This window comes from Homarus americanus, unplaced genomic scaffold (genome assembly GCF_018991925.1).
Source record: "Homarus americanus isolate GMGI-L3 unplaced genomic scaffold, GMGI_Hamer_2.0 scaffold11022, whole genome shotgun sequence".
Lineage (NCBI taxonomy): Eukaryota > Metazoa > Arthropoda > Malacostraca > Decapoda > Nephropidae > Homarus > Homarus americanus.
The window spans coordinates 16,485,082-16,505,856 of NW_024737068.1; the positions used below are offsets into that span (position 1 = coordinate 16,485,082).

Genomic DNA, 20,775 nt, shown 5'->3' on the forward strand with positions numbered 1-20,775 from the left:
CTACTGCATCCAGACCAGCTGAGGCCATCACCCATCCAGTCAACCTGGGCCTAATGGTCTACGACAGCCTCAGTCGGCACACCTGTAACTCCCCGGTTCTCAGACCACACAGTAAGCACAAGTTCAATTTACGTATCGTTTATATGAACCTGCAATTAATTGATAACTGTTCACCTAGTTTGTGTTCTTCAGTGATAAAGAATAGTTATCTTTTTTCAGATTTGTCCCACGAACTTCACCCAACCTAACACTGAATTCAGCCAATTGTACATTAAACTCTGCTTAAGTGAAAAAAAAAATTCTTAACGCCTAACCTTCAGCACCACTTTGATAATACCTGCTTCTACACACACACACACACACACACACACACACACACACACACATATAAGAACATAAGGAGTCTGCAATAGGCCGGTTGGCCTGTGCATGGCAGCTCCTGTCGAGAGTTACTACCACTCTCTATCATCCATGAATCTTTCTAGCCTCCTTATGAAACTTTCCAGCGTTCCAGCACTTACTACACAGTTGCTAGGCTTGTTCCACTCGTCCACCACCCTATTTGTGAACCAGTTCCTTCCTATCTCCCTCCTAAACCTAAACTTATCCAACTTAAATCCGTTGCTACGAGTCCTATCCTGTTCGGATATTATAAGAACTTTATATCCCCTTTATTGATTCCTTTCACCCACTTAAATACTTCTATCATATCTCCCCGCACTTTTCGTCTTTCTAGGGAATGCAAGTTAAGTTTCTTTAACCTATCCTGATATGGAAGGTTTCTAAGTCCCGGAATCATTTTCGTCATTCTTCGCTGCACCGACTCCAGTGAATTGATATCCATTCTATAATAAGGACACCAGAATTGACCAGCATAATCGAGGTGCGGCCTGACTAGCGCAAGATATAATTGCAATATGACCTCCGCGCGCGCGCGCGCACACACACACACATACACACACACAGACCCTCCCTCCTGGTACACCTGACCATGTGGCCACAACAATTAGTGAAGCTTGTGGAGTCGTGGTCGTCACAGTACCCCAAGGCTCTTCTCCTGACCCCCCCCCCTACCCCCTGATAGTAACCTCTCTCTTCCTTCTCCCATTAGCCACATTTCCCATTCCTCGGAGCTACCACCACCTCCACCCACCCCTCCTCCTGTAACCCACACCCTCCTCCTCCTGTAACCCACACCCTCCTCCTCCTGTAACCCACACCCTCCACCTCCTCCTGTAACTCACACCCTCCACCTCCTGTAACCCACACCCTCCTCCTCCTGTAACCCACACCCTCCACCTCCTCCTGTAACTCGCACCCTCCACCTCCTGTAACCCACACCCTCCACCTCCTGTAACTCACACCCTCCACCTCCTGTAACTCACACCCTCCACCTCCTGCAACCATTCATCACCGACACGGAGCCTTGACCACCACCACTTACCAACACGTGTACAACAACAACAACAATCACCATACCTCACCTGTCGAGCTATTTACGTCTCTGAGAGAGAGAGAGAGAGAGAGAGAGAGAGAGAGAGAGAGAGAGAGAGAGAGAGAGAGAGAGAGCCTCCACCACTCACCCAAACTCGTGAGAACTGGAGAGGCTGGGTGTCGGGACATGACCCCTAAGCTCTGCCTCGACTAGGGATGAATGTTTTATGATCTACAACTGGTGACGTGAGGAGGGTGGGAGGGCTAACACAGTACTTGGGTCCATACAAAGGAGTGTTAGTTACAAGACTAGCGAGGTCATCCTTAGACTATATCTCGCGCTTGTGAGACCTCATCTGGATTACGCAGTTCAGTTCTGGTCACCGTACTACAGAATGGATATAGAATCCCTAGAAAGAATTCAGAGGAGAATGACAGGACTAATCCCGGGCATTAGGAACCTTGAGTACAGAGACAGGTTAAAGCAGAGACGTAGAGTGAGGGGCGATATGATAGAGGTACATAAATGGAAGTCAGGGCTAAACAAAGGGGACATTACAAAGCTACTCAAACTATCCAACCAGGAGCGAACTCGTAACAATGGTTTTAAATTAGACAAAATTCGATTTAGGTTTGGAAATAGACTAGTGGTTGAGTGGAAAAAGTTACCAAACATCATCATTAACTCGAATACGCTGGATAGCTTCAAACATACATAGGTTGGATGGATATATGAGCGATAGGGGTTGGGTGTAAATGGGACTGCCCAGTATGGGTCAATAGGCCCGCTGCAGTTTCCTCCATTCTTATGTTCTTATGAGAGAATGAGAGAGAGAAGGGAGAGAGGGAGGGAGAGAAAAATAGAGATATTGATGGCTACTGCCTCCTAGTTCTGGTTGAGTGGGGACTAACCTAACCCAACCTAACCTAATCCAACTTAACCCAACCAAATCCAACTCAACCTAATCTAATCAAACTCGACCTAACCTAACCTAACTAAATCTAACCTAATCTATGTGTAACTAAAGTTAATCATCTCAATTTTAAACTCACTTAACCTAAATGAGACGTAACGTAAAGTAACCTAGAAAAGATGACCAAATCTAACTAAAGGCAGTTTCATATATCTTTAACTTACTATTATTCTTACTATTACTACTATAAAGACCACCATCACATTACACGGACACCACACCAACACAATCACCCACAACACCTACCTTGGCCTGGAGCTAATCACCATGACCATACCATCGCCGAACCCTACCTTACCTTGCCCTACCTTCCACCAGTTCAGTGGGCGAGTAACCCGAGGCGCCCAGCTGTCTAGCCGAGCGGGTACAAAAGGGTTGGTGGTGGGGAGAGTACAACAGGTGGGTCAGCCCTACCAACACTACCGTAGTCTGGTTATAATTTGTAAATAAATATCACAGCGTTTCCTTTACTGACAAACTATACTGTCTTTTCTTCACATGTGAACGACAACAACTCCCTAACACTACCTGGGGTGAAGGGATTAGATGAGGTTTAGGTTAGCATGAAGGTGTTCAATCATCTAGTGAAAGAAGTTGGGATGCCTAATCTTCAGGTGATCCTTCTTTCTTTTTTTCTTTGAAGGGAAAATCTAACTTCATTCAGTACTTCATGCTATGTTTACTGATTCTATACACACAAGGATACCATCTCCTCTCACGCCACTAACCCTCCCTCCTCCTCGGTCACCATCCCCAGCCCAACCCTCATCCAAAATGGCCCGGTTATACTCCTGACATTATAACTTTTTTCTCTGCGTTTATCTCCATTACGTCACAGCTGGGAACGTGAATGAGAGTTATAATCTACTATACTTCATCTTGTCTACGTTCTAACATCTTGTTCTCACAGCTTCTCTCCCTCCTCCCAATCCCACGGCCAGGCGTCCTCCCCCCTCTTCAATCTCGCCCTCCTCTCTGTCCTCTTCTCCGTTCTCCCCCCTCTTCAATCTCACCCTCTTCCTCCTCTCATGGTCATCCGTCCTTCCCCCTCTTCAATCTCATCCCCCCTTCTTCTCTCGGCCGTCTTTCACACCCTCCTCTTCTCCAACCTCACCCCTTTCCCCTCCAAATTCACCCTCCTGCTCCTCCTCAAATTCAGATTCATTTCATCCCCCTCACCCCCCACCTCTCCTCCTCAAGGTTTATCTAAAGTCTACACACACTCGTTCCGGACAATTAACCACACTACCTTCCTCTGAGCTAAGTGTACCCTGCCTCCTCCACTCTATCTACTGGGTCTTGACTATCGCTGACAGAGCTGACCAACACTTAGGGGATCAGTTAGTAACAGCAAAAACAACAACTGTAACAGGAGCTCAGCACACCAGGGACATTGTGGCCATGACCTTAAAAAGATAATTGACACGATAAGTAACTTTTTCCACGTTCTCTAACATACTCCTTCTTCTTCTTCTTTCTCCTCCTCCTCATCCTTTCTCTCTCTTACCCACTTCCCTTCCTCCTCACATTTCACCGTCCCCCCCCCACCTCCACCGTTACCTCTTCCTCCATTATCACCGCCAGCTAAATGACCCCAAACCTCCTTCCACCCTAACCTACCCCATCACCTGGCCCTCCTACTACCACTACCTCACAGAGAAGCCCCATCTCCATCGGCTGCCGTCCCACTGTCTACCGTCCTACACTGTCTGCCGCCCCGTCGTCTACCGTCATACCAGTCACCTGTAAGATGATATGATAAGAGCTACCTGAGGACCTGTAGACAGCGTGGTTTAGGAAGCTCCTGACCTGGTGGGGAGGGGAGGGGGACCTGAGGGACTTTACCAGTACTTTAAAGGGGATATGTATGTAATTGGGGTGACCTGGTGGGGGGAGGGGACACAGATGGATGCTTCTAATACCTGAGAGAACCTGAGACCTCCCCCCCCTCCCCCCCGACGACCCGTACCTAAAGAGGACCTGTGACCTGTCCGTGATGACCTACGCAGACCTTTTAGGAGTCCTGTGGGAATGCGTAAGGGTCCTGCTGCTGCGACTCCCGAGGACAGGAAATGACCGTCGGGGACTAATGAGGGACCCACTGTCTCACACACACACACACAGACTACAGGCATGGACCACGGAGAACAAGGTCACCATCAACCACACCAAAACCGCCACCACTCCAGTGCAAGCCCCAGCAGTCACAGTGGGTGCCCATCCTCTCCAGTTAGTGCAGTCTGCCAAACTCCTGGGTGTTACCATTGACCACAAACTGGACCGGAAGGCCCATGTAAACAACACAATCAAAGCAGCCTAGTACCAACTCTACATGCTACGACGACTCAGGTCACTTGGGGCACCCACGCCAGAGCTGAGGACTATCTACAACACCTTTATTCTCCCCAAACTAACGTATGCGTCACCAGCCTGGTCGTCTTCTCTCAACTCCACCCAACAACGTCGGCTAGAGAAGGTACAGAAAAGGGCCTGCAGAATCATGCTCGGTGCAGACTACTCCGGCTACAACAACGTTCTCTCCACCCTGGAAATGCCATCCCTCAATGACCTCCACCACCAAGCACTAGCAAGGTTTGGCAGTGGACTATTGCACCATCCTCGTCATCGCCACCTCCTGCCACCGGCAGTCCCCTGCCCACCTCGCACAGTCCGCCACTACAACAAAATTCAGCCCATAAGAGCCCGCACTGATAGATATATGATTAGCACCATCCCATCTATTGTTAAAATAATAAACAACTCCTGATTTATGTACTGCACAGCCCTGTAAATGTAATGAACGCATATCATTATGCCAAAATCACATGTAAGTTTGTATATTTTCAGTCACCGGCTGCAACTCTATAATAAACAGTTTATTATTATTATTATTATTATTATTATTATTATTACACACACACACAACCTTACCTTTTTGCACTGTTACTATATAACCTTTTTCCCCACCCGGAGAAGTACAAGTGGGCGTTCATGCCTGACTAATCTATTAACATTCTTTTTCAACTGTTTTCTAATCAGTGGATGACGGACACGATTATGATGTGGTTTACCTCGACTTTCGCAAAGCCTTCGACAGGGTCCCCCACGAAAGGCTATTACGAAAAGTGGAGGCTCATGGAATTGGAGGAGATATTCTAAAATGAATTAGGGCGTGAGTAAGCATTAACGGCACTAAATCCGATTGGGGTAACGTCACTAGTGGAGTATCCCAAGGCTCAGTACTTGGACCATTACTATTTATTATATACATAAACGACATAGATATACAGGTAGGCGTAGACAGCAACATAAGTAAATTTGCTGACGACACTAAAATAGGGCGTGTAATTAAATCCGACGAGGACTCCGCAAAACTACAGGAAGATCTAAAAAAAAATTTCGCATGGTCTGAAAAATGGTAGATGAACAACATTGTTGTAGAGAAACTCGACTGTGAGAAAGATAAGGAGTAATGATAAGTAGGAATCTTAAACCAAGACAACAATGTATATTTGCTCTCTTGACAAGGTTAACAAAGTAATAGGGTTCATACAAAGGAGTGTTAGTGACAAGACTAGCGAGGTTATCCTTAAACTATATCTCGCGCTTGTGAGACCTCACTTGGATTACGCAGTTCAGTTCTGGTCACCGTACCACAGAATGGATATAGAATCCCTAGAAAGAATTCAGAGGAGAATGACAAGACTAATCCCGGGCATTAGGAACCTTGAGTACAGAGACAGGTTAAAGCAGATACGTAGAGTGAGGGGCGATATGATCGAGGTGTATATACGGAAGTCAGGGCTAAACAAAGGTGATATAACTAAGATACTTAAACTATCCAACCAGAAGCGAAATTATATCAATAGTTTTAAATTAGACAAATTTAGATTTAGGCGCGAAATAGGTAAACACTGGTTTGGAAATAGAGTAGTGGACGAGTGGAACAAGTTACCCAATATCACCTCACCCTCGTCGTTGCACCTGCCTGGGGTCAACTCTCCTTCCCTCACACACACCAACGTTCTTCCGGTAGTCTCTTAAGCTGAGGTGAGGTGGAGGGAGGGCGAGAGTGGAAGAGAGCAAACGGAAAGGGTTGATTTGGGCGAGGGTAGGGAGTGGAGAGGATGGGAGGGGAGGGGATGGGGTGGGGAGAATAAATAGGGGTGAGGAAGAGAGGGAAAGGGGGGATGGGGAAGATAAGGAAAAAAGGATGGAAGAATATGGAATAGAAGGAAAAGGGAGTAGGAATTGGTAAACCAGCATCACTACAGATCGGTAAAGTAGTTCCGAGATTCTCGTGCGGACACACACACAGACATACTTCTTTGTTTTATATAGATAGATGCAATTATACAGTAGCTAAAACAACTATCTGTGCATACTTTGTGGGGAACTATGAGACCATGGACGATAAGTTTTGGTATATGAGGCTGTCACTAGTAGCACGTAAGATTTCGGAGCATATCGACCCCCACCTGCACAGATAGTTGTTTTAGCGACTGTACCTTATAATGTGTGTGTAAGATATTGATATTGAAACAGTTTATTTAGCCAGAAGAACACAGATACAGAGTCGATTAAAAAAATCACAATATTAACATGGCTGAGCCAGTTAAGAGCCTGACCTGCCCCTGATATATACTGTACATTTATCTCAAGGAAGTATTATGTAACATTTAGTATCATCTGGAATAGTTCATATAGCATGGTGGTAATAACATGTTACCACTGTTATCACTTCGATATTTATTTTATTTTTATTTTTTTACATTTATATTATAAGTATATACATAATTTACAGAGGAAATTAAAAAAAAAAAAACTAAATGTGGAAAGGGAGGGAAGCAGTATAACATGGGTAAGGTGGAACAAGAGGACAGAGCTGTCAGGATTATGTCTAGTTTGCAAACATATTTTTTGCAATGGTAATTTCTTATCTATCTACATAATAAACGGTTTTGGCGGTACAATAAAAGAGGGTATATAAAGAAGGTATTAGAAGATACTGTTTATTAATACCTAGACAAAAGATATTTTTTAAGAGATGGTGTGTGTTAGGATTTGGGTTTTACAGTTTGGGTGAAGAATAAATTTAACACAGCACTTATAAGGAGCTTGAACTTCATAAGAGAGACGCCACTCAGTTGACCTGATACAGTGAGACCAGGTACTGGGTGGGTCGTGGCATAGGTGGGAGTATATACCGGGGCTGAGGCATAACCACTTGGATGGGGTGTTGCGTGACGTTTACTTGGTTGTGGCGAAGGAGTCCCCGGAGACGATGAAGAAGGTTCGGCAGAGATATGCGGTGATAAGGGTTGTACTCCGTGGCTTGGAGGGCAAGGGCAAACACGTCTGGGTGGTAGCCGGGTGCCTTAACGGCCAACTTGGACAATAAAACCCCATAGGAGTATGTGTCCGAGGCCCTGGTGCTCTCTTGGCCCAGACACACCTCGGGGGCCATCCAGGGGAATTTGTTGGGATCACTGTTACACCTAATGTTCTCGTGTGAGTAACAGGCCAGACCCACGTCAATGATACTGACTTGTGGGTTGGATGGTGACCCGTTGACGAGGATGTTGTCTCTCTTTAGGTCATTGTGGATGAGACCAGATCGGTGAAAGTCTTCAAGCTGCTCCCCGATCCGCAGACCCACCTCTATCAAGTTGTATCGAGTCTCCCGCTCGTCATGTAGCTGATTTAAGATGTCTTCCAAGGTGACGAGGCCCTTGAACTCTTGCAGAATAGCTGGTGGATCATTGCAGAAGCCGGTGACCCTTGGTGCTCCACCGGCCCCGTCGAGACGAAGCAAGGCTTCAGTTTCTTGCCAAAAACTTCTTACCGCATGAGACTTATGGGCAACCTTCAGGACTGCCGTCTCCCCACCCCACCGAACTAAGTAGGCTGTGCCATGTGTTCCTGTCCCTAAAACGCAAATGTTGTTTTGAACCAGATTCTCCACCTCGTCCCAGTACAGATCTCGCACAGCTTCCATGTTAATATTTTGGCCGATCACTTCCCAAGTACCCAGGGACCTCAACTCAAAATTTGGGGTTGAACGAATAAAATACCTGTTTAGTTAGGTTGGAATTTGTGTTTGTGTCTAATAGTAAAGAGAAACTTTTGTGTTATAGTGTAAGGCTTGTGTGTGGTGAAGATGTGTTGTAGTGAACATGTATAGTACTAGTGTTGATAGTGAACATGTAGTACTAGTGTTGTGGTGAACATGTAGTACTAGTGTTGTGGTGAACATGTAGTACTGGTGTTGTAGTGAACATGTGTTGTAGTGAACATGTATAGTACTAGTGTTGTAGTGAACATGTAAAGTACTAGTGTTGTGGTGAACATGTAGTACTGGTGTTGTAGTGAACATGTGTTGTAGTGAACATGTATAGTACTAGTGTTGTAGTGAACATGTGTTGTAGTGAACATGTATAGTACTAGTGTTGTAGAAAGTGAAATATGTGTTTATGTATAAAAATAGTGTTGTAGTGAATATGTAAGCCAGTGAACATAAAAGTTAGAAAAGAACATGTATAGTACTAGTGTTGTAGTGAAATATGAAATTAGTGTTGTAGTGAACATGTAAGCAGTGAATATGTACAGAGTATGTGCTAGAAAGGAATATGTGTTGTAGTGAATATGTATAGTAATTAGTGTTGTAGTGAAATATAAAAAAGTGAACATGTGCTGTAGTGAAATATGTACAGAAAGTGAACATGTATAGTACTAGTGTTGTAGTGAACATGTAGTACTAGTGTTGTAGTGAATGTGTTGTAGTGAACATGTGTTGTAGTGAAACATGTATAGTACTAGGGGTGTTGTAGTGAAATAATATGTACAGTGAACATGTATAGTACTAGTGCTAGAAAGTGAAATATGTAAGGCCAGGAAAGTGAAATATGTATAGTACTAGTACAGAAAGAACATGTGTTGTAGTGAACATGTATAGTAATTAGTGTTGTAGTGAACATGTGTTGTAGTGAACATGTAAGGTAGTGAACATGTACAGAAAGGAAATATGTATAGTACTAGTGTTGTAGTGAACATGTAGCATTATGTTGTAGTGAACATGCTGCAGATGAATAGTACTAGTAAGCAGAAAGAAACATGTGTTGTGGCAATATGTGTTGTAGTGAACATGTGTTGTAGTGAACATGTGTTGTAGTGAATATGTAGTACTAGGTGTTAGATAGTACTAGTGTTGTAGTGAATATGTGTTGTAGGAACATGTGCTAGTAACATGTGTTAGTGAACATGTATAGCAACTAGTGTTGTAGTGAACATGTAGTACTAGTGTTGTAGTGAACATGTAGTACTAGTGTTGTATGTAAACATGCTGGTAAATTATGTAATGGTGAATAGTGTTGTAGTGAACATGTAGTACTAGTGTTAGTGAACATGTAGTACTAGTGTTGTAGTGAAACATGTAGTACTAGTGTTGTAGTGAACATGTAGTACTAAATGGGTGAAACATGTAGTATTTGGTGTAGTGAACATGTAGAAACTAGTGTTGTACTGAATGTAGTACTGGTGTTGTAGTGAACATGTAGTACTAGTGTTGTAGTGAACATGTAGTACTAGTGTTCAGTGAACATGTAGTACTGGTGTTGAAGTGAACATGTAGTACTAGTGTGTTGTGTAGGAACATGTAGTACTGGTAAAAACGGTGTTGTAGTGAAAATTAGTACTAGAGATTAGTACTGAACATGTAGTACTGGTGTTGTAGTGAACATGTAGTACTGGTGTTGTATAGAACATGTAGTACTGTGTTAAAATGAAACATGTAGTACTAGTGTTGTAGTGAACATGTAGTACTAGTGTTGTAGTGAACATGTAGTACTAGTGTTGTAGAGAACATGTAGACTGGTACTAGTGTATACAAGTCAACATGTAGTACTAGTGTTGTAGTGAAATATGTAGTACTGGTGTTGTAGTGAAATATGTATTACTAGTATGTATGTGTGTGTGTGTATATGTATGTATGTGTGTGTGTATGTATGTGTATGTATGTATGTATGTATGTATGTGTGTATGTATGTATGTGTGTATGTATGTATGTGTGTATGTATGTATGTGTGTATGTATGTGTGTATGTTTATATAAGATGCCGCCTTGTTTTAGTGGATGTGTTTTCAGGCGTGGATGATGAGCGGTCTATTGGTGTGTGTGTGTGTGTGTGTGTGTGTGGTGTGTGGTCACCTAACCTCATTATCACCACCACCACCACCCCATCCCTCATTCAACACAACCTGAGGAAGAAACACAAAAACTCCTGAAAACAGAAAGAAAAAAAACAGAAAATCTATACTGTCACACCATCCCCAGGACAGTTGATAGGAAGTGGTATCAAATGTCTACTAATTTAATGCAGAACTGACCGTCTGACCAAAGGATGACAGTACTTTTCTGTCTACCTAAGGGTGGAGAGGGGGAGAGGAGACGGAGAGATGAGAGGTGAGGAGACGGAGAGGAGAGGTGAGGAGACGGAGGGAAGAGAGCTGAGACGGAGGAAGAGAGGTGACGAGACGGAGAGAGAGGAAAGGAGGACAGAGAGGAGAGGTGAGGAGACGGAGAGAGGGGAGAGAGACGGAGGAGAGGGAGAGGGAGGAGACGGAGAGAGGAGAGGTGAGGAGATGGAGAGGGAGAACATGTACTCAGTATAGAGACGTAAACAGGGAAACAGATACCGATGAACAACGATGCCACAGAGAAATCCGATCATGAGAGAGATTAGGAGTAATGATAAGTAGGAACCTTAAGCCAAGTAAACAATGTGTTTTTGCTCGTAACAAGGCTAATAGTACTTGAGTTCATACAAAGGAGTGTTAGTTACAAGACTAAGGAGGTCATCCTAAAACTGTATCTTGCTCTTGTGAGATACACACCTGGATTACGCAGTTCAGTTCTGGTCACCGTATTACAGAATGGATATAGAATCATTGGAAAGAATTCAGGAGAATGACAAGACTAATCCCGCACTAGGAACCTTATATAGACAGGTTAAAGCACCTATTTGCACCCTCGAGAGACGTAGAGCGAGGCGACCTGATAGAGGTGTATATGGAAGCTCAAAGGGGACATTACAAAGGTACTCAAACTATCCAACCAGGAGCGAACCAACAAGTTGTTATAAATTAGACAAATTTAGATTTAGGCGTGAAATAGGTAAACACTGGTTTGGAAACAGAGAAGTATGAATGGAACAAGTTACCAAATATCATCAACTCGAATACGTCAAACATAGGATGCTTATATAATAGGGTTGGGTAAACGGACTGCCCAGTATGGGCTCAATAGGTCAGTTTCCACCATTTATAGTTCTTATGAACAGAACATACGTCGGGTCAGGGTTAAGGCGACACAATAATCGAAGCTCTTCGTAAACTTTCTGTCGTCAGGGTCTTAAAAGATTCTATATTTGGGATAACCTGAAGGCTCTCCACCCTTAGTTTATTTCACCCAAAGATTAACCACACCCTAACACTATTTAGGTGGATAAGATTAGGTTAGGTTACGTTTCACCTATCAAATACCTGCGTTGTGGTGTTATTTATACTGCTCTCTCTCTCTCTCCCCTTGTCTAATCTGTACAAAATACCACTGGATGTAGAGCGAGGGGATGACCAGTCCCCAATACTGCTCCAGGGTATTACACGCGGGGTTCTGCTGGAGGGGATGAAGCAGAAATAGGAGGTGTGGTGAGCAGATGGCGGGGCTCGGGTTCATATCAAGATAATCACGGTCTGTCTTCCCTCCCTCCCTCCTCCCTCACACCATGACCGCGACACTCCCTCACGCCATGAGACACACACTTCTCCCTCTCACACCATAACACTCCCTCACTCTTATTGGGATCATTTGAAAATTATCCCTCACCAGCATATTTCACCTGATGATTAAACACCCTAACGCTACTTGGAGGATTAGGTTAGATTATAGTATATACAGAATGGCGAGTGATTTGTCTCTACAGTACAGACATAACTCTGCTTAATACTGCACGAGAACACGAATACATTTTCTTCTTTGAGTGTGTGTAAACCTATGCCAAATTAACCTTTCCGACACACAAACCCGAGTTAATGTGTCAGTCACTTTAAAAAAATTACACTGGAAATGAGGTTAATAAAGGTAATATTTCAAGATTTTGATGTGTGTGTGTGTGTGTGTGTGTGTGTGTGTGTGTGAGAGAGAGAGAGAGAGAGAGAGAGAGTGTCCTGTTGCTTGATTACACGAGACAATTTTTCCCGCACAGAATATGATACAGTATATTACAGTGTGAAACAAATTACAGGCGAGGCAATTATATAGTATAATGAAGACTATTACAACAACTCTTAATACAGATAATAACATCATCTGCCGATACCCACTGAAAATTTAACGAAAAGATAGGAAAAAATTACAAAAAAATTACAACAGATTCTCATTCGTTTCATCTCTGCATCACATTATCGAGGAAGTTTCAGAAAGCCTCGTGTTTTTTTCATGTGAATTAGGTTTTCTCCAACAGATCATCAAAACAACGAAAACAAACAATAAGAAAAAAAACATGGAAGTATAAAAGACGCATTCATGAGTAGATTATCATTTATATCGTTCAACTTCCATCTCAATAGTCGAGGGAAATTCCAGGAGTTTCTAATGTGTTCGTTTACCGGAAGTGAAACAATGAACTCTGAAATTCTCTCTCTCTCTTTAAACTCTCTCATTTCTGCTCTAGCTCTTTCTTTCTTTTGATTCTTTATCTCTCTCCCTTTATCACTCTCTCCACTCCTTCGTCCTTCTATCTCCCCTCACCCCTTTATTCCCCTATCTCTCTCCTCACCCCTTTATTCTATCTCTCTCACTCCCCTTTATTCCCCTATCTCTCTATACTCCCTTTATTCCCCTTTCTCTCTCCTCAGCCGTGTATTTGCATAACACATGCCAGGGCGCCACTAACTCACGCCAAACATCTGCTATTACTCCCCAATCATCATGGAGGAGGGGGGGAGGAAGGAGGAGGGGAAGGAGGAGGAAGGGGAGGAGGAAGGAAGAGGGGATCATCCTGATATTATCTAGCAGCACCACTCCAGAATACCCTCCTCCTCTCCTCCCCCGCACCTCCTAGCAACAGTGACATTGGCAGCAACACACTCCTCCCTCTTCTTCCCTACCCCCCTCCCTATCATACCACACGATACTACTACTACCAGCTTCTACTACCACACAACTACCCCACCACCTTATGGCCACTACCTAGAGTCCTAGACCATCCTTAACCATATCCTGGGTGGCGGACAGTAGGACCTGCCTGACCAAACCACAGGCTTCCTACAACGGTTCCCCCAGTCAACCAAGGAGGAGGAGGATTCAGAGGAGGAGAAAGGGGGAGAGAAGAAGGGAGGAAGAAGAGGAGGAGGGAGAAGGGACGAAAGAGAGGGAGGAGGAAGAGAAGGGGAGGAAAGAGGAGGAAAGAGGAGGGAGAATGAAGGCAAAAATGAGGGAGGGAAGGAGGAAGGAGGAAGAAGTGAATGAGGAAGAGAGGAGGGAGGAGGGAGGAGGGAGGATACAAGCGTGAGGAGGAACACGTGTACCCTGGCTGGAAGAAACTGGGGAGGGCGGGGAGGAGAGGGAGGAGGGAGGAGGGGGAGGGAGGGAAGGGGATCATCCGTATTGACCCAATAAACATATTCTATTATAATAATCTGTCTTATTATTACTATTAATCATTATATACATTCTTAAAACTAATGGCCATCATCCTAATTATCTCTATCAATATTATTATTTTACATCATCATTTCGTGTACTCAATAAAGTGTCGTCTTCGATTACGATTCAGTGGACATACTCTCAGAAGCACTACAGTGGGTTTACTCCGTTCACAGTTATTTAACAAACTACTTACAACTGTCAAATTAAAAATCACAAAACCAGAGTAACAGCCCTCACATGATCACAGCCCTTACTGTACACATAGCTACAGCCATATATAGTCACAGCCCTCACATGATCACAGCCCTTACATATAGTCACAGCCCTCCACAGTCACAGCCCTTACATATAGTCACAGCCCTTACGCATAGTCACAGCCCTTATAGATAAATAACCAGATATGAAAACAATCGAGAAAAAGTTGAGGCTTCCCCGAAAACCCTCCGCAGGGCAGCCATCTTCCGTCAGAATTCTCCTCGGAAAATCTCATCTCGCTCACAAAGAGAGAAACATTATAGACATTGATGCTCCGACCCATAAGCCCTCCTGGAAGCAACGCAAAGTGGACAGTTCAACCTAAAAAAAAAAAAGTGGGATCACCTGAAGATTAGACACCCCACCTACCTGTTATTGTGTTTCACCTGATGATTAATTAACCTAACACTACCTGAGGGCGACTGGTTAGGTTTGATGAGCAACAGGCCACACACACACACACACACACACACACACAGGCTCCTCAGTGTTTACACAACATTCATACTTCCCAAGCTCACCTATGCCTCCCCCACCTGGTCTTCCTCCTAAATGCCACACAACGTAAACACCTAGAAAAAGTGCAAAGGGCATGCAAGATTATTCTCTCCTTCCTACTCCACATATCAAGAGCGCTCAACACACTGACCCTTTCGACTCTCACTGACCATCACCACGACCTCATCTGCAAATTTGGCAAAAGCTTCTACACCATCCCCCGACCGGCTCCCTACTCCCTGAGATCCCTAGTCCGAGAATTGCTGTTCGACATCACAACCGCATCCAGCCCATACGTGCACGGACAGTCCTATAAGAACAGCCCAGTCCCAACCATTGTAAAAATTATCAATAACTTGTAATAAATCAGTGTATTCCTCAGTAAACACTATTCCTTGCACTGTCACTATGTTGAAATGAACTGTAGTTTGAGCTTTTCCCCATCTAGTTATTATATGTCTTATTTGTGTCACTCATGTTACTTGTATATTATTTGTAATTCGTAACCCATTCCCCAAATATGTAACTGTATATTTTCAGCAGGAGGTAGGAGGCCAGCACACACACAGTACAGCAGGAGGCAGGAGGCCACCACACACACAGTACAGCAGGAGGTAGGCCACCACACAGTACAGCAGGAGGCCAGCACACACACAGTACAGCAGGAGGTGAGCCACCACACACACAGTACAGCAGGAGGTGGGAGGCCACCACACAGTACAGCAAGGGGTAGGAAGCCACCACACACAGTACAGCAGGAGGCCACCCACACACACAGTACAGCAGGAGGTGGGAGGCCACCCACACAGTACAGCAGGGGGTGGGGCCACCACAGTACAGCAAGGAGTGAGGAAGCCACCACACACAGTACCAGGAGGCCACCACACACACAGTACAGCCAGAGTGAGGAGGCCACCATACACAGTACAGCAGGAGGTAGGAGGCCACCACACACACAGTACAACAGGAGGTAGGAGGCCATCACACACAAGGTGTAGGGAGGCAGGAGGCCACACACACACACAGTACAGCAGGGGTGGGGCCACCACACATGAAAGCTGTACTGGTCTCGACGTGTCATCATGCATCATGGATACAACAACACAAGGGGTGTCCCGAAGGCAGCTGAGGGACTCCACCACCACTTCCATCATCACCACCACTGGTTCACCATCATCACCACCACTGGTACCACCATCACCACCATAGTACCACACCACACCACATACCACCCCACCCCATCATCACCATCACTAGTACCACCATCACCACCCTAGTACCACCATCACAACACCACCTCCATCATCACCATCACTAGTACCACCATCATCACCACACTGTACCACCATCACCACCACCTCCATCATCACCACCACTAGTACCACCATCACTTCCATCATCACTACCACTAGTACCACCACCACCTCCATCATCACCATCACTAGTACCACCATCATCACCATCACTAGTACCACCATCACCACCACTAAGATCACCATCACCACCAGGTTGTGTGCTCGCTCCTCCATCCCTCCACTCCAAGCTGAGCCACAAGTCACTCGGTCATTCACTAACGAAGAAAAATTGGTCACTAGCGGAGAAAAATTGCCTTACTCAGGTGTCTCGACATAATTGTCACAAATAAATATATATCGTAAATTCACCTTACGTGAACTAATGTTCATATATAGGACATCCCGGCGTATTTCCTCATATACTATTACCTTCCTCATATACGAGCAGACAAAAAAAATTTATTAATAAATTTCATATATTCACATCTTCAACAGGCAAATCTTTATCGTCTCAGATCAAGTAACAATTTAGCGAGACGGTGCGGCTGGCAGACGGTAAGAGGCATTAGAGATAACACTGTAACACAAGAAGTTCTCTTGTCTACGTGGTTGTAAATTTTCTCCAGTGAAGATTATTTGGGTTAACTTTAGGTCATGAGGACAATGTGTAGACAAAATACACATAAATGCCTCCGCAAATACATGTTGAGACATACACATAAACGTAAATATACAGTAAATGATATCCAGTATGGCAATTATATATAAAATCATACATATTTCGATATTAATTCCTATAAACTGTCATATAAATTCAATGATAAATGTATCCAGTTCTCGAGAATGAAAAACAATCTTATCAATACATACAAATACACACACACAACCAGTATCTATGTACAAAACATACATACGCCAGTCTACACTTTCCTAGGCGCGGGTAGGCCTCTTCACGTCTTTACTCGTATTTACCTGAAATAAAAAAGAAAAGAACATATTAACATCTACTTTAAACACACACACACACACACACACACACACACACACACACACACACCCACACACACACACACACACACAATATAAACCTACCTTCCTTGTGTGCGCGCCAAAACCTACCTCACCACCTGGTTGTAAAAAAGTGAAGTATAAGCCTAACACAACACCCCATGAGGCCACCACCCGCTGTCCCCCTATTTAACACACCCTTCACACTACTATTTAAACATTTAATTTATTTTTTTGTGGTGTGTTTTTATATCTTTCGTCAGACTATCAAAAACGAACGTGTTATTTTAAGACAATTATCTTTTACATCGAGGCATCAACATGATTTGCTCCACGGCTCCTTCCCTTCCTTCTTCACTAATTCTCCTCCTTTCAGTTTCTATCCCTTTAGCCCCCCTTTTATTTACCTCTCCCTTCCTCCCTCTCCTCATCTCACTCCCCACTGTACGTCTGCTTTATATGAATCCACTGGAGGGAGTTGCCCAAGTCTCTCGTGGGAACACATTCTGTTTTCGTCACGTCCGTCAGCCCGTCTGATATAATTATGTTGGCTGACCTACTTATGTCCCTGACCTGAATATATTTCAAAATACTCCCCTAAAATACCCAGATCACCTGATGATTAAACACCCTAACGGTTCCTGGGGTTAGGTTAGGTAAGCATTGAGGTGGTTAATCATCATCAGGTGAAACAACCAGGTGTGTAATCTTCTGGTGAGACGATATCCTTATTACTAAATCATTCACAAATTTATATACGTGTTTATTTATTGTTTAATGTGTGTATATTTCAACTCGCCCAAAGGCCTTATGTTGTGTTATCAGTAAACCTGAAGTCTGCCTCAAGTCTCCCACTGTTCATTAATTCAATCACACATGAAAGCTTTTCCAGGTGCGGCTCCCTGTTATTTAACTTTACTGCATAACCTTTTCCTGTGTATAGTAGTCTTTAAATGTGTGTGTGTGTGTGTGTGTGTGTGTGTGTGTGTGTGTGTGTGTGTGTGTATGTCGAAAAAAACCAGATGATCCCATTGAAATACCGACCTGCAGACACACGTAAGAGATAATGGACCGGATTTTACAATACACACAGAAGAGGAGGAAGAGGGGGGAAAGGAAGGATGGGGGGAGAAGGGAGGAAAGGAGGAGGAAGGAGGAGGGGGTAGGAGGAAGGGGGGAGGAGGAGGGGAGGGGAAGGAGGATGGGGGGGAGGAGGTGAAGGGCAGTGGAGTACAGAGGATGGACCACGACCCAAGGCTGTGGTAGTCTCCAGGGACGCCCCTAGGGCCACTGACCGCCCAGGACAGATGGCCGGCGGGGCGGGGCACTCTCTCCACACCACCACCTGGACTCTACCTGGTATTGGCTCCTGTGTCGCCTTTATCTCACACACACACACACACACACACACACACACACACACACATTTATTTGTCTAACTTCCACTTATAATTAATCTACACGGTGCTCATAAAAGATCTGAACGACTTAATTCTTTAATATTTTCCATACTAATTAAGATGTAAAGGTAGACCCATGTGTAGACGATAGAGAAATTATCAAAGTTTATTATTAATCAGTTTTCTTGATTACTGACTGACTGATTGACAACTTATTTTACTGATATCGGAATTTTTGCTTGTTTCAGGAAGTGTCGGTGAATGGAATCCGAATTATAACAACTGTTGGGGCAATTTGCGCTTTCACAGCTACAACAATTGCAGTCGGACATAATCTTGCAGCAAGATGGAGCATCACCTCCACACTGGGCTCTGGTTGTGCGTGAGGACCTCAATGAAAATTTTCCGAGTCGTTGGACCGGTCGTAATGGACCTACCCTTCGGCCTCCAAGATCACCGGATATTACGTCATTAGGTTTCTTCCTCTGGGGTTTTGTGAGAGATGTGCACAAGACCAAGGTTACCAGCACCCACGATGGTTGGTGCTTGAACACACACAGCCAGAAATTGATTATCGATTGGGTGTTGTACGGGCGACCAATGGCGCACATGTTGAAGTGTATTAAACAGGTATAGTTGTTCTATTCCTTACACATAATTTTAGCTTAATATCTTAGTTAGTATAAAAAATATTAAAGAATCAGATCTTTTATGAACACCCTGTATGTTACTTTCGTTTACTTCACACTTAAGCTCTTATGATCACCTTAGTTAATATTAACATCATCGTCACACTCACTAGCAACTCTCACCCACGCCCTCAGTGTTCTGCTTCTGGAGGAGGAGGAGCAGGAGCAGGAGGAGGAGGAGGAGGAGGAGGTGGAAGGAGGAGGAGGAGGAGGAGGAGGAGGAGGAGCAGGAGGAGGAGGAGGTGGAAGAAGAAGAAAGGAGGAGTCATATGCATCATTAAGGAGTAAGGGGAGGGTGGAGGTGGAGGACGGCAGAAGGGATATGCATCATTAAGGTGAATACCAGGACCAGGGCGATGGGATGGGACGCACACACACACCTTCCCACACACCCACATACATCAAACCTCCAACGGTCCCTTACACCCACACTCATCACACCCCGCCTCCCCCTCCACAGTATCACCTCAAATGTTAACGCCACAATTAGGAAGTCACTTAATGGATATTATTGTGTACCTGTTGTCTTAATGACGTCCTGTGCTTCCTGTACCTGAGACTAAAGTTTATGAATGAATAACTCTCTAAATCTACGTGATGATGATGATGATGATGATGATGATGATGATGATGATGATGATGCTGTTGGTGATGGTGGTGACTAAAGCAAAATTGATGGTGGAGGAGAGGAAGAAGATGGGGACAAACGAGACGTATGAATAAGAGCAGGAGGTGGGTGGGTGGGTGGGTGGGTGGGTGGGAGGAGCCAGTGGTAGCAGGAACTGGTCCACCTCCCTCTCACCAGCTGGCCAGCGATCCTCCCTCCCTCTTTCCTTTCTTCTTCTTCCCCTGCACCACCATCAAGTCTTTCTCCTCTTCTTACTTCTTCTCCATTCCTTTATCACCACCACTCTCTTCCTTCAATCCCCCCATCCCTATCTCTTCCTTCAATCCCCCCATCCCTACATCCCCTTCCTATCCACTGTGCTATCCAATCTGTTCCTATTCATCTTTTTTTCTTTCTTCTCTCCTTTCTTTAACTCCTACTTCTTCTTCTTCTTCTTCCTCCTCTTCTTCTCCTCTACCACGCACTTCATTCTTTATCACAGAGAAGGAGAAGCAAGAGACGCGACAACAATGTTACCATATTAGGATTTCATTCATCTAAAAATCTATCTCTCTATCTATCTATCTATCTATCTATCTATCAATCAATCTATAATTTTCCAATGCAAAGCAATTTATTGAGAGAAGAGAAGAGAAGAGAAGAGAAGAGAAGAGAAGAGAAGAGAAGAGAAGAGAAGAGAAGAGAAGAGGGAGGTGGTAGCTGCCGTTCACCCTACTTCAGAGAATTCATCGCCAAAGGTCAGGCAGAGTTGAGGCGATCTGGTCCATGTACAGTACTGCCTGTTGAAGGTTAATGAGAGAGGCCTACACCATCACCACCAGTCTATCACCAACACTACCACCAACAACACAAATACACCATCATCACCACCACTACCACCATCACCAC

The 20,775-nt window shown here is 44.4% G+C and overlaps 1 protein-coding gene across 2 annotated transcripts in view; it reads right to left on the bottom strand.

Annotated features, from left to right (window-relative positions):
* Positions 1 to 20,775, bottom strand: part of LOC121873020 (rho-related GTP-binding protein RhoV-like) — a 119,809-nt gene that overhangs the window by 25,830 nt on the left and 73,204 nt on the right. The gene's annotated exons all lie outside the window — the stretch shown is intronic.